Here is an 8,980-nt window from a genome sequence, read left to right on the forward strand (position 1 = left end):
CAAAACTTGTAATCATGTTTGTTACAAGAAAAATGCAGAATAGAATAGAAAGTTGGTTTGGGAAAAAAGATGGCTTCAAATTACTTTTCAGAATAAGTTTGCTTAATAGATGTTGGGACCCCTGGGAGAAGGAGGCCAGGGTCATTTGTCTGTGTGTCACTTTCATTGGTTAATAAAGAAACTGCCTTGGTCCTTTGATAGGACAAAAAATTAGATAGGTGGAATAAACAGAACAGGAAGGTGGATACAAGGAAATGAGACAAGCCTTAAAATTTAACATGAAAGGGAGAAAGGTGGAGGAGCCAAGGTTTTTTTGATACCTATTAAGAAAAAAATTCTTATTGGTAATGCATGGTTAATTCAAAGGTTTACATTTTGGTTTTTTGTTGTTGTTTTTTAATTCCCATGAATCTATTTTTGCTATGTAATACATTGTTACAAAGAGAAGATACAGTTTGAGTTCTATCTCTGATCTTGCCTGGCATTCTCACATATACAAAAGATAATAGTATCAGAAAAGATCCCATAGTTTTCATCATTAGTTAAGCCAAATCTGCTGCTGGTCAATATCTAGAAAGAGACCATAGTTGAAGAAAGATAACACATCTGAAAACACTTTAAATAGATTTGATACACAGATATGTCCTTCCATGGATTTTTGCTTTAGACCACATAATTTTCTCTCAGGCTTCTTTGGAATCACAGAATTTATTGAAGCAATCTCTCTCTCTCTCTCTCTCTCTCTCTCTCTCTCTCTCTCTCTCTCTCTCTCTCTCTCTCTCTCTCTCTCTCTCCCTCTCCCCCCACATACATACATACATACATACATGGATATTGGATTGACTTACAGGCTGTCATCTGTCATCTAACTAATCTGACAATGATTATATGTGAATGAATATTACAAGAATCTAGTGGTGGTTTAGTCCCATGAGTCCCAGTTGCCTCAGTTGGTCTTTTGCATATGCTGGAATCCTGAAGTAGTAGAATCCAATACGAGTGAAAGGATGAATGTGCTGGCAAAGGCAAGGGCAAACAAGCAAAGAACAAGTCCTTTCTTTTTCTATTGCCCTTATGTTGTCTTTCAACACAAGGTGTATTATCCCACCTCAATACTGGGATCAGAACTCTGTCTTTCAGCCTTAAGATCTGAATCAAGGTCAGGTGGTGGTGGTGAACACCTTTAATTTCGGCAGTCAGGAGGCAGAAGCAGTTGGATCTCTGTGTGTTTTAGGCCAACCTGATCTATAAGAGCTAGTTCCGGGATAGGCTCCAAAGTTACAGAGAAACACCGTCTCAGAAAAAAAGAAAAGAAAAGAAAAAGATCTATATCAAAGGATATGGATCATAGATTTGCCCTTTATTTCTGAATTGTAGCTCTTTCCAAATATAGTCAAGCTGATAACGAAGAGTAACCACACTTAGTGAGGTAGCTTATAAATCTTACCTGATTTTCTGAGTTTTAAATCCAAAAGGTTTAAGCTGTCTTTTTCTTTTTTGCAGCTCTCCTCACAGTGGCCAAAATTCTGAACCTGTTAATCTTGAGACCCTGGTCATTTCTACTCTTTTTGAAGACTTTTGCCCAGGAGTCCCCAAGCAGCTGCTTGAAGAACATTTCTGAGTCTGCCAGCCTGTGTCTACAAAACTCAGTTCCCAAAAGAGAGAGACATGTATTCCTATATAACAAATGCATGACCATTCCTGAAAGATGGGGGAAATGTACACATTTGCTACACGTGATAGTAGTCATTGTGAATATTAATTGGCACACAGAGAAATTATTGAACATCTTGACAAATTATTATCTCTACTGTACCTTCTTTTTCTGCCCCTACTCCTATGTTGGCAGCTAGTTTTAACCTTGGTTACATAAATAGAACCTTCCAGATAGCTTTCTACCCTAGATTCATGTGTTCCTTTTTTTCTATTCTTAAAACAACCTCCTTCTGGCCCTTATATACAATGTCTTTTAAATTAGAGATCTTAAATGCTAACCTATAATGAGGCCTTTATCCTGGTTCATTCTAAAGAATTCTAGGCTAATTTTGGATTATTTTGTCACATCTCTTGTCATTGATGGGGTTATTTTTACTTTATATCTGACTACTTGTTCTGTATCCTTCACATGGGTAAAAACTTAGCTTCAAATCATGTTTTCCCTTGCTTGTTATTAAGTCTATGGCAGTGATCACCTGACAAAGAAAACAAGTAGATGAATGAGGAAAGGGTTAAGCAATGGAACAAATAATGCTTAGCTTACAGTCATTTCATCTTCTCATTTCACAGAAAACAAAGTATAAATTTATTCTGATGATAATCATGTAAAAGAATAGATCCCAAATTACAGGTAATTTGAAATTTTTAAATTTATTGTAACAGAGAGGTAAAAAATAATGACTAATCAATGAATGGGTCTATGGAAAAATGATTTAAGGTCTAGACAAAGGATAATTATTCAGATAGTTGTAAAACACTATATCCAGAGTTTAGCTGAAATTGACAGGAACAATTTAGAGGGATTACGTGTAGCATTCTTACATAAAATCTGTGACAAACAGCAAGCAAATGGTTGACAAATCTAAGCTATAGGACAAGCATGAAATCTAAAAGTGCAGACATATTTCACCATCACAAGATGATGCAGAATATAAGAAGATGGTAATCAGGATGATTTTGCTAGGTTCTCTAAACTCTCTGAGAATAGTATATAACATATCATTATGTAAATTTTAAAGTCTTTAATAATTGGAAAAAATAGCATAAAATTAAAGCCTGCCACTAGAGCATACAAAAGTGAGCATTTGAGCTTATTACATGATCTCATTATAATGTCATGATTTTTGTAGTTACTGCTACTTACAGATTCATTGGTAGGTATTGTTAAATGAACAGCTTTTGTGCATCACAGAATGCTCAGTTTATGGGAAAAAAAAACACTAAAGCTTGCCTAGCACAGAACATATATCACTGGCTATATTTGTGTATTTCTGAGCAGAACACCTTTATGAAGCTCTCTTTTTAAATGTGCTAAAGACTTTCAGGTGTCACTCTTTGCTTTCTATTGCTCTTTAGTTACCTAACCACTATTCATTCTTTCCATTTTTCCTCCCCTAGCTACTACACTCTTGACTTTGTATGAAGTGTCAGCACATATACACAGCAAGGCTATTTCATGTTTTACTCACCTTCATACAATCGGTGACTAAAGAAAAATAGTAAAAAATTATACCTTCGCAGGCGAGTTCCAGGAAGTCTCTGGAGAGGGGCTGAGTCAGCTACTAACTAGAAAATTCCCCTTTAGACCTCCATCTTCCTTTTATCTCTCCTCTATTCACAACCACTTGACCTTCCAGTTCAAGGTGTGTACCTCCATTATCTATTATTTAACCTTGTGCATATTTGGCACAGACTGAAATGATGAATCAGATAGAATGAAGGAGCCCATGTTTCTGATGATTTGACAAAGTCGCTATGCTCAGCCTACTAATCTACCTTTTCATTTCCTTGAGGTGAGACACAGGGAGCAGGAGCTTGATTTTATCCCAGACAGAGGTGATTCTTGCTTTAACAGTGGTATATGTCAAGGGAGATGTGACTGAATTTTACAATGAGGCATGGGAATTCATGACTCTGTTAATTGTAGGAATTATAATTACTGATAAATTATTAAAAACAAGGAAATTTTGTTCAATGAAGCACAATATCTTTGACAAAATATAAATCAATCATTTAAATAATATAAGCAACATCAGTGAATACAAATTAAGAAATGTTTTAATTAGCCAATACAATAATGTGCTGATCATACTATATTTAAACCTTACATTTACTGCTCACCCATCTTTAAAGGACCAGAGGACTAAAGAATCATTAAAAGATAATAAACCATCTATTAACATAAAATATATTTGCCATACTTACTTGGTACTGCAAACTTTACCTTGAGAACTTACTGGCCCCAGGTGGGAGCCTACAACTGTTATTCTACTAAATGGACATAGTATTAAACTGTTTTTCAAATTTATGACTACTGGGTATTTCTCAAGATTCCTGCTCTTTATTATTCACAATGTAACATAATGTATATTATTATCTCCTCTGATGAGCTGTGGGGTATCTTGAACTTGATGCAAGTATATATATATATGAAAATCACTTCCTGATGCAATTGAGATTGCGGAATATTATCGATCTTGAGTTAACTTAGAGAGTGGCTGTTCTTACTGAATCTGAACTAACAAATAGAATATCCTATCCTACAAAAATATACAAGATACTACCTAAAGTCAGAACTTTCCTCTTTGCCACTGACTTCTTGTTAGTAGGTAGATTCCCATTTTTGAGTAGCCATGATGGAAAATGCAACCTTGTAAAGAACTCTGTATGTCTCCAAGTGTACCAGACTTTCACTTTCAAGGTAATTAAGCACCTCTCCTATAGCCACAAATAAATCATTCTTTTTACCAAACAGATGGAGTATGGGGATTAATATCCCAGTAAATTATTGTGAAAATATGGTTACAACCCATAACCTCACTACATCAAAAATACATGGAAGCAAATAACATAGTTTAAAATGCAATTGGAAATTTAACCTTTATAACATTTATCTACTTAATTATTATTTAATGTGTATATTGTATATGAATATGTGTCTGGCAATATATGTGTCACTGTGTGGAATACTTGGGAGAATTGATTTTTACCTTTCATCATGTAGGTCCCCAGGATAAAATTCCATTTACTAGGCTTTGTTGCAAGAGTCAAAACACTGAACCGTCTTGCTGGCCACATAACTGACATTTTGATCTATGTGAAGAAAGATAACACACACAGACATATGTATATTTAATATGTATATATATATATAATAAATGATGACATGTCACTCATTTTCTGATAATTTGCAGCATTAAAAATAGCTGTCTTCAGGAGTTGCAGACCCTTTAAATATAATATTAATTGTTAGGAATATTTCTTAATATTAGCTCCATGACATCGCAAAAATTCCCAATCAAGCCAAATCAAAACAAGCCAAATTAAGAAATATCCAGGTGTAATGGGAGATCTGCACTCTCGGGTGGCTCCATGAGGAAAACTGGGAAGCTGCAGGAACAAAACCCCCGGGAGGGAGAAAGAGAGACCATATGTTCTTCTTTTGGGGGATCACTTAAGTACCCTGAGGTACACGGAGGGGTCAGGACCTGGCCTGCTGGGATTTGAAGTCCAGACCAGGAATGGGGGCAGGGATAGATACGAGGGACTGGAACCTACATTCCCAACCTAACACTAATTAGAGTTTACTATTATAGGATATCTAATCTCCAATCAAACCTGAACAATGGAATTAAGATAAGCCAATGATAGAAAACTGTCTGCTTTCTTTTGTCTTTTGCAGAGGCACCATGGCATGGGTCTAGGAAAGGGATGGGAATCAGTAAACCAGGGCATGGAGAAGATTGGCTAGAAAATGGTCTTCTTTTTCTATGGAGTACAATTGCTTATAATTTTGCACATTCTCTGGCAAGAACAAGGTGCCTCCATCATGTCCTCAAACTACCTGGTATGATGGTAGTAATGGTTTGACTAAATGAGCCTCTTTCAACTTACTGGTAAATCACACCTCCACTTTATGTATACTCAGACAAATTATCTCTCAAGTATATGACTATATGGACAAGAGGGAGAAAGTTCATATTGACTTTGACTCAATGTTAAGGAAGGTGAAATGGGACACAGTTCTGGTCCCAAACTTAGTACGTACAGAAATAGCTCAGCCTTGACTGTTCGGAATCCAAAGATTAATGAACACAGTTCTCAGATGGACTTAGATCTAGGACATTTAGAGAATTCTATATCTAGGCTGGAGATATAGATCGACTCCCTCTTTGAGGAAGTCCTACAGAATTGAAGGCCACTATACCTCCTTTTTATGTAAAAGGGGAAACTTTGCATGGCCTTAGGGAAATTTGCTGTTTCCATGTGAACCTATGGATAATTGGATAAATCTTTTCCATGGACAGAAAAAAACTCAAAGAAATGGAAAGAAAGGAGATATAGATCTGATGATTGGTATCAGTTTCTGCTTGTCTGGTACCCATGACTGTCAGCATCAGTGGACTATTACTTTTATGCTAGTGAGTCTACAGGTGTAACCTTGCATCCTCAACTGCATTGTCAACCACATCAGAAAATAAACGCAGTAAGGTACTTAGTAATTCCTTACTACGAATGATGTCCCCTTAGAAGAAGTCTAAAATTTGACTCATGAATATAGAACCTGTGGAGAATGTGACTGGGCAACACAGTTCAGAGGTTTCTCTATCATGCATTCTTGCTCAGTCCATTCAATTTTAACCAGAATTCGATCTCCTTGATAAAGAACCCCGCAGAAAATCATTCTATTCTATTGTAGGACCTAAGGTCAAGATGTCTGAGCTAGGTTATCTTAGCTTCTATTAAAGTGCCATCTTGTGCAGAACCCCTCCGGTTAACTCTTATCTTAGTTTCTGTTACACTGCTTGATTCTCTGAAGGCCCCATGTAGTTGCTGAGTGAAATGCCAGGATAAAGCTTTTACCTTTCAGAATCCTGTGATCTTGACACACAGGGCTATACGTAAGTCCTAAGTGTATAGTGTTGTCCCAGCCTTCTGGAATAAAGATTTTTCAGTTGGTTATAAACTGTGGCTGAATGGTCATCTTTTATGGGCTTCCTGTAACAATCTTAAATGTTATTTGCACAGAAAGAAAATTGAAAATATAAACAATTTTGGCCTAAATCTCAAAATAGTATTTGTTAAACAATATTATCTTATCAAAAATGTACCACTAATATTACTCAGCAAAATAACCACATTAGAATGAATCTTTTTATTTTTTAATGTTGACTACTGCAACAAAATATTAAAATACATTTTAATGTAATTTACATAAACCTACAGTAGACTGGATGTGTCCAGAATTTCACAACCTAAGATCTTACAATTCTTGATTTTGACCTTAGAAAACTCATGGTGCCTCAACTCCTGGGAAGCAGTCCTACTCTTTTAGATCGAATATCAAAGCTCTCAGTCTGACTCTGCATAGTTCTACTCAGTGACAAAAACCTGGGCTAGAGCTCAGTTTTATACTAGAGAATATATTTTTATGGTAAAACCATATAAAGTCAAAATGAAAATGAAAGCTGAGGAATTTGTTAATATTATGAAGAGTCAATCTCGAAGATTACATAAGTTAGGAAATAGCATCTAAGGGATTTTATTTTAAAAAAATCAGAATGTGAATTTTCTCCAGCAAACTCAAAAGTATCAGATTATGCACTTAATAAGTTTCCGTGCTTGAACTAAGTTGCCATAAAGGACAGTAGCATCAGCCTGAACTCTCTAGTCTCCATGATGATTGGATGCCCCTATATGATGGAATAAGTTACAACTTTAATGTACAAATAATGAGCCTCTATTAAAATAAAGGATATCATCAATCAAAGCACTGTAGTATAACCATAAACTTGTGACAACATAATAGCCACGAGGACACAAGCTTTATAAACTTATATGGGCAGTATCACTTCACAAAGAGACACTACTAAATATATCCCTGTGGAAATGAATTGTGAGTTTGATAAAGTTCTGGGATATTCAGTTAAGATAATAGCTAGGTTCTTCTTGTGATAGTTGCTAGTCAACTTTTAATCTCACTTAGTCTTGAACCTTGCTCCAGCTCAGACAAATATCTAATTGCATTTTATTCTGAGTCTTCCATGTGTCTAAAATACTATAGGAAAGAAAGGAAAAAGAAAGAGAGAGAATGCTTTAAGAAAACATGTATTCTCTCCTTAAAATAGGTTTAGTGTCTTCTCCCTCAGTGTTTGTACTTGCTAAATTCATTTAAACCCCTTTTCATTTAAACCATATTTGCTCTCTTTGCTCAGTTGTAAAACTATTTGATATTCATAACTTTGATTTGTAGATTTTATTATTTCCAGTAAAATTCCAACTTCAATTTAATAAAACTTTTAGGCAAAACAAGAAATGATTTAGTATGGTACTTATAAACCGTTCTCTACATTTTTAGAAATAAAAATGTGTAAGAGAACAGTAGAAATTAATGATACCTATTTAGCAGAAATTACATATCTACTGGTAAGCTCTTCTCTTCTATATGATGTCTCATATAAGTTTTACTTATTTGAAATCTATGATATACTGCCATGACAATGACCTCACGCTACAGCTATAATATTTTTTCTAAAGTCATTTGATGTAATGCCATGTTACACAGTATAAAAGGCATCAACGTAAGACTTCTAACCTATGCTCACTTTGGCAGCACACACACTAAAATTGGAATGATACAGAGAAGATTAGCATGCCCAAGAATGACACTCAAATTCACAAAGCAATTAAGTAGAATTTAATTCTTTTATAATTATAGTTTTTAATATGTCAATATGTACAAATACTGCTTAATTTTTTAAAAATATGAACATATTCAATTTGTAGAAATAAACCCCTTTAATCATCTTCCATTTATGAAAATCTGTACAGCTGATGTCACATTTTCAGGTAGGATATAAATAATTAAGTGACGTGTTATTTTAAGAGTTATTAAGGTGCTTTAGCTATTACATCAAATCACATCATTCAGTTTTAGAAACAGTTTATAATCTCAGATTGGACATTATTACAAAGAAAAAGTAAATATTCATTAACTAATAGCACAGTTGCCATGAAAAATACATATTAATTGCACCAGAAGATATTACAGAATACCCACAACAATGTTCAATATGAAAGTTATGGAGTTTTATTTAAAAAAATTAAATTCTTTCATATATTATAACATAACTAAGTTTACCCTCCCCCACTTATCCCTAGTCTTCCCCATCTCACCTCTACCCAAGATCCACCAGCCCCTGCAGCTCCCCTCAGAAAAGAGTAGACCTCTCAGGGATTTCAACCAAACATAGCACAATATATG

At 34.9% G+C, this 8,980-nt stretch overlaps 1 pseudogene; it reads left to right on the forward strand.

Annotated features, from left to right (window-relative positions):
- Positions 1-8,313: 8,313 nt before the first annotated feature.
- On the forward strand, positions 8,314-8,414 carry LOC119825793 (annotated as a pseudogene).
- Positions 8,415-8,980: the final 566 nt, after the last annotated feature.

Source organism: Arvicola amphibius, chromosome 10 (assembly GCF_903992535.2).
Source record: "Arvicola amphibius chromosome 10, mArvAmp1.2, whole genome shotgun sequence".
Lineage (NCBI taxonomy): Eukaryota > Metazoa > Chordata > Mammalia > Rodentia > Cricetidae > Arvicola > Arvicola amphibius.